This window comes from Cyprinus carpio, chromosome B8 (assembly GCF_018340385.1).
Source record: "Cyprinus carpio isolate SPL01 chromosome B8, ASM1834038v1, whole genome shotgun sequence".
Lineage (NCBI taxonomy): Eukaryota > Metazoa > Chordata > Actinopteri > Cypriniformes > Cyprinidae > Cyprinus > Cyprinus carpio.
In genome coordinates this window covers 23,396,139-23,402,572 of record NC_056604.1, presented here as the reverse complement: position 1 = coordinate 23,402,572, position 6,434 = coordinate 23,396,139, and the positions used below count along the sequence as shown (strand labels likewise).

Here is a 6,434-nt window from a genome sequence, read left to right as displayed (position 1 = left end):
TCAGTGGAGCAGTGTGGTGTGTAAATAAGGTCCAGTTGGTTGCCTGATTTGTGAGTAGCAGTAGTTGACACTCAGTTGAGATCAAAAGAGGCAAGCAGAGTGTGGAAGTCTGCAGACAGAGGTTTATCTAGGTGGATGTTGAAGTCTCCAAGCATAACTAGGGGAGTACCATCCTCAGGAAAGGTTGAGAGCAGCACATCTAATTCATCCGAAAAGTGACCTAGTGGTCCTGGGGGTCAATAGACAACTACAAAATGGATTTTAAGAGGGTCGGTCACAGTAACTGAATGAGATTCAAAGGAGCTTTTGATACCCAAAGATGGTAAAGGATTACATTTCCAGTCATTAGAGATAAGCAGACCAATACCTCCACCTCTTCCAGTCAAATGGGGGGAGTGGGAAAATTATAAATTATTGGAGAGTGCTGCAGGTGTAGCAGTGTCCTCTGGTTTGATCCAGGTCTCTGTCAGGGCCATGAGATTTCACTTTGAATGACTAATAATAGAAGTAATGAAATCGGCTTTGTTTACAGCAGACTGGCAATTCCAGAGACCAATAGATAAACAAAGTAGTATATTAGCAGACATAGGCAAAGTGTGTTTTTACAGTGCATTTAAAGGGATACTCCACCCCAAAATGAAAATTGTCATTAATCACTTACCCCCATATCGTTCTGATTAATTTGTGATTAATAAGAAAATTTTCATTTTGGGGTGGAGTATCCCTTTAATTTGTGTAGGTAAAGCATGTACTCACTATACTCCTAATTACAAGAAGAAAACTGCTATTAAACTGGGTGTGTGACAGATATGGCTGTGGAATGGGGTTTGGCCATGGAAACATTTTCAGTCTATTTTTTTTTTTTTTTTTTTACCCCTTAGATTAATGTGAGGTATGTAAAACATGTAAATTTATGCACAAACTGGGTTAAGCAAATCTAAAAATGTAAAGTATATGACAACAGCATGTTGCCATTTTTTTTCCCTTGTCCATTTGGAATCTATGAATTTATTGACTAATTTTCAGCCTCCGGGGTGAGCATTAAGCAGTTTTGAATACTCAAAAAATAAAAACATCACAGCATTAACCTCAACAGATGCTGCATAAAATCTCTAAATATGTACACACACATCACAGTCATCACAGTTTAACCATATCTAAACCTGAAAACCGTTGTGAATCTAATCCAACAGTAAAAACCCTGCTTATAGTTCAGAAGGTTAAAGCTGGTTTCACAAGAGTTTGATTTATAAATTCAAATATTTGTACAACATGTGTTTGGTGTGTATATACATATGTGTGTGTGTTTGTGTATCAGATAATATTGTTGTTAATTTTTTTGTCTTTTAATGCAGTTTATGGTCTGTGTGTGTGTGTGTGTGTGTGTGTGTTTTATAATTATATAACATTTTTATAAATATATATATATATATATATATATATATATATGGAGATGTGTGGTGTAATGCTCTATTTAAAAATGATTGACATGCTTTGAGTTAAATATGGAAATGGACATTTGAATCAGCGACTATAGTGGTTTAGGCGAATTTAAATGTGTTTTAAGAAAATTAAGTCTACAATATGAGCCTGACATTTTTTTAAACGATAAGCCACTACACACATGGTCTGTTTCATGACCAGCGGTTTCTATTAAACTATGCTTCTAAGTAGCATTTATGTTTTGCTTGTGGGCTTTACTAATTGTTTATTTTTCAAAATTTCTTGGTCAACATCAGATTTCAGCTTGGAGGGAGATTACTTGTTGGGTGGTCTTTTCCCTTTACATGAAATTAAGCATGAAACAACCCAGTTTTCCACAGAGACCACCGAATGTTTCAGGTAAGCAAGGACTTTTTACCAGTCTAGGGTTATCAATGCACAGTATTTTAAATTAAAGTAGCATTTTCTCAAAGTCCTCATTACTAAACTGAATATTCATTTACATGCTATTAACTTCCTCACTGATGTTTTCAAGGCACATTTCCTCAAAATCTGGATATCACATAATGAGGTTTGCTGTTAAGGAGATTAAGAATTCTACAACTCTTCTGCCTAATGTTTTTCTGGGCTATGAAATTTTTGACTATTGTTCTAATACAAAACATTTCAATTCAGCCTTAAGTTTCATCTCATAGAATGGCTCAATAAAAGCTAAAGAAAAACTCAACCATCAGCCTTAAGTGATTGCTTTAACAGGGCCATATGGAAGTACAAGAACTATGACTATTGCACCACTGTTCACAATGGACCTTATACCAGTGGTAAGTTGTTTCTTTTTATACATTATACCTAATAGAATACTTGCACACTTGCTTCCTTGCTTCCTTTTGTTCAGGATTTCCAAGTTACTACATATACATATAAATGTCTTCTCTTTCAAAGGTGAATTATGGCACTTCTACCTCTGTGTTAAGCAATAAACTTCAGTACCCTTCTTTTGTAAGAATAATGCCTAGCAACAAAGACCTGATTGAGATGATTATTCACCTCATACTGTGGTTTGGATGGAACTGGGTCGCCTTTATTGGTAGCCAAGATGATTATTGTTCAGATGGACTAATTGTTTAATGAGTATATAAACAATACTGGCATTTCTTTGGCCTATCAAGAGTGTCCAAGTCCAAACGCAAACTACAGTCTAAAACTTAAAAAGATTGATATGCTCAACAGCAATGTTATTTTAGTTTTTGCTTTGCCACAATACACAAGCAAATTCATCAAAGCAGCCATAGCTAACAACATCTGAGACAAAGTATGGATTGCAAGCAATGCATGGGCTATGAATCAACAGCTTCCAAGAGAGCCAGGAATTAGGAAAATTGGCACAATCATAGCAGAGAAACTGTTGTCATTGGCTGGATTTATTGAATTTGTCTATAAAGCCAGAGGAACAACTGTTGTTGGCCTTAATGATTTTGAGGGTGCAATCAAGAGTAAGACATGTAATCAAGTTTGTGATTACTGCACATTATTGACCACAGAGGACATTATAAATGAAAATCCCACACTCTCCTTTTCAATCTATGCTGCCATATATACCATATCGCATGCATTGCATGAAGTTCTGCAGTGTGACATGAATGAATGCCACAAAAATACAATGGCCAAGCCATACATGGTAAGTGAATTCATGAGTATTTGAATCAAGTTGAATCAGTATTATTATACATTATATTGTATTATCACTTACATTATTTAATTATTATGCAATAATTTTATAAATTAGCAAAACAAAAGTAATATTAATTTTATTAATGTTATAGTAATATATTAATACAATATTATTTTGATAATATAGTTATATGACTATACATTATTTTTCTTTTTATTTCTTTACACACCTCGCAACAGCTTCTGAAGGAAATAAAGAAGTTGGATTTTCCACTCAGTGGTCTTCAGGTGAAATATTCTAAAAAATTATGATCCAACCATCAGTTATGCAGTTGTGCACTGGTGTGAATCCTCAACAGGTTGTGATGGTGGGCACATATGAGAAACTTCCAGAAATTACTTTTACCACTGATAACTCTCTCTCCTTCCCTGGCATAACAATGGTTCATAAAGTCTTTTTTTATTTTTTATTTTTGGGCCTTTATCTAAACATTTAGCTTTGTAGGTTACAGTTTTCTCAATCAATTTTACAATTTTTTTCCAAATGAAAGTCAACTAACAAACTTATACTTTAGCAAAACAATTCAATTGATCGTCATGATGAATGAGAAATGAGGTTTCCTGTTGAGGAGATTAAAGTGCTCATGAACTGTCTTTTTTATTATTTTGTACTGTTCTCTGAGATCCACCTATAACGTTATCACATTTTTTTACATCAAAAAACATTATAATTTAAAAGTAATAGGCTATTTTCTCTCCTATTTTGACCCCCCTCAATCGGAGCACTCCATTTAAGGCATGGTGGATTGTAGACTCAGAAGAAAACCCACTGCATGACTGGCTAACTGTTTTGTATGTTTGAAAGCTTTCATCTTTCACAGATGGACACTGCTGTGATTTAGGTTAAAAACGCATAAATGCTCAGTACATATCCATCAATCTGTAATAACAGATAAAGCAATAGTGAGCTCGCAATTAAAAACCGTTACTCACACATGTGTGGTGCGACACATTACTATCGGACCCAATATAGTTGGTATAGCATCATCTTTTTGTTTCAATCTTTCTGAAAATCCTGTATCAAATTACAGGATGTTTTTATGGTACAATGATTTTGATTATATGTCAAAAGATCAAGGGAATTTTGATTCCCTTTCAGTCGGTCACTCTCAACATCACGTCGAATCACAGACAAATTGGGATCTACAAATTGGGATCTTGCTTAGACAGACCAATCCACTTCGAGTGTAAACTAAATGAGCCAATGCACATTGGCATGCGATTATTGCATCCAGCTACCGTCGATCACAGTGTGAGTATAAATAGGCAGCAGGTGCAGCGCATATTCAGCTTTTTGCTTCGGAGCTGAGCAATCACATTGTTCTGCTCCTGACTACTCTACTGAGAGAAGAAGACTTAATGAATCCATGATGTGGGTCTTGCCATAGACAACATATCACCCAGGTGTTTCTAGATGTGGTTGTTACTTGGCGCTGGGTGGTTGTCACGATCGCTGCCTCACGTGCCTGTGCATTTAGCACGCTGAGGTGGCGTTTGTGGATGAGTCATGTTTTCATGCCGAGAAAATGATCATCTCGGAGTTGCGGGCCAAGCTCCGTTTCATCAAATGTTGCACTCCGCAATCAGTTGAGCTGCCAAAGGAATGTGCTGGGCCCTCTACAAGGAGTGTACCAGCAGTGTCCTTTGGCGCTCCCCCTGATGACCAGATGTTGCTCACTGCATCGGAGGATGAGCCAGAGCTTTCTGGATAGGAAGACTCGGCTGCGCTGCTGTCCTCCAGGACTGTAGCAATGCCTGAATTGGATCCAGAAATAACGTCTATCTGAAGTCTGATCTGCTGGTTCCTCCTCCCTTACCTACTCGACAGTGGTGCAGCTAGGGGCTTTACAGTATACAGTCTCCCCAGTGGAGCGGTCGGTTGCGATGCAGTTCTGTCTGAATACTGCCTCCACCCGGCAGGGCGAACAGTGCATTCCCTCCCGGGTCTGTAGGTACTCGCCTGGCCTGTCTGGCGATGCTTATACGGCCTATGGAGAAGCTGCCTCCACCTTACACGCTATGGCATTACTGCAGGTTCTTCAGGCTAAATCACTAAGGGAACTGCACGAGGGTGGTCATGATCCAGAAGTTCTAAAAGAGCTCTGAACTGCAACTCTCACGCTCTGAGTAACGAAGGTCACTGCGAGTTCTCTGGGTTGTGCGGTGTCCACACTTGTGGTCCAGGAGTGTCACATCTGGTTGTGTCTGGTCAACATGATGGACGCCGACAAAGTTCAGTTCCTCAAGGTCCTTGTGTCCCAGACCGACTTTTTTGGTGACACAGTTGAGAAGATGGCCCAGCAGTTCTCTACTGCACAGGAGCAGACTGAGGCAGTCCGATCTTCTGCTGGATGGGCAGCTGCTGCCTCCACCCATCCACCAGTGCCCCAGCATGCTCATCACCGAGGGTGGCCCCTACGTCCACCCCCACTCCTGTGCCGCATCCACAGCAGCCTCTCGACCCGAAGAACGCATATTTTCATGTGTACAGTCGTGGCCAAAAGTTTTGAGAATTACATAAATATTGGAAATTGGAAAAGTTGCTGCTTAAGTTTTTATAATAGCAATTTGCATATACTCCAGAATGTTATGAAGAGTGATCAGATGAATTGCATAGTCCTTCTTTGCCATGAAAATTAACTTAATCCCAAAAAAAACCTTTCCACTGCATTTCATTGCTGTCATTAAAGGACCTGCTGAGATCATTTCAGTAATCATCTTGTTAACTCAGGTGAGAATGTTGACGAGCACAAGGCTGGAGATCATTATGTCAGGCTGATTGGGTTAGAATGGCAGACTTGACATGTTAAAAGGAGGGTGATGCTTGAAATCATTGTTCTTCCATTGTTAACCATGGTGACCTGCAAAGCAATGCGTGCAGCCATCATTGTGTTGCATAATAATGGCTTCACAGGCAAGGATATTGTGGCTACTAAGATTGCACCTAAATCAACAATTTATAGGTTCATCAAGAACTTCAAGGAAAGAGGTTCAATTCTTGTAAAGAAGGCTTCAGGGCGTCCAAGAAAGTCCAGCAAGCGCCAGGATCGTCTCCTAAAGAGGATTCAGCTGCGGGATCGGAGTACCACCAGTGCAGAGCTTGCTCAGGAATGGCAGCAGGCAGGTGTGAGCGCATCTGCACGCACAGTGAGGCGAGGACTTTTGGAAGATGGCCTGGTGTCAAGAAGGGCAGCAAAGAAGCCACTTCTCTCCAAAAAAAAACATCAGGGACAGATTGATCTTCTGCAGAAAGTATAGTG

At 39.2% G+C, this 6,434-nt stretch overlaps 1 pseudogene; it reads left to right on the top strand.

The window, feature by feature from the left end:
• Positions 1-1,967: 1,967 nt before the first annotated feature.
• On the top strand, positions 1,968-3,565 carry LOC109094883 (annotated as a pseudogene).
• Positions 3,566-6,434: the final 2,869 nt, after the last annotated feature.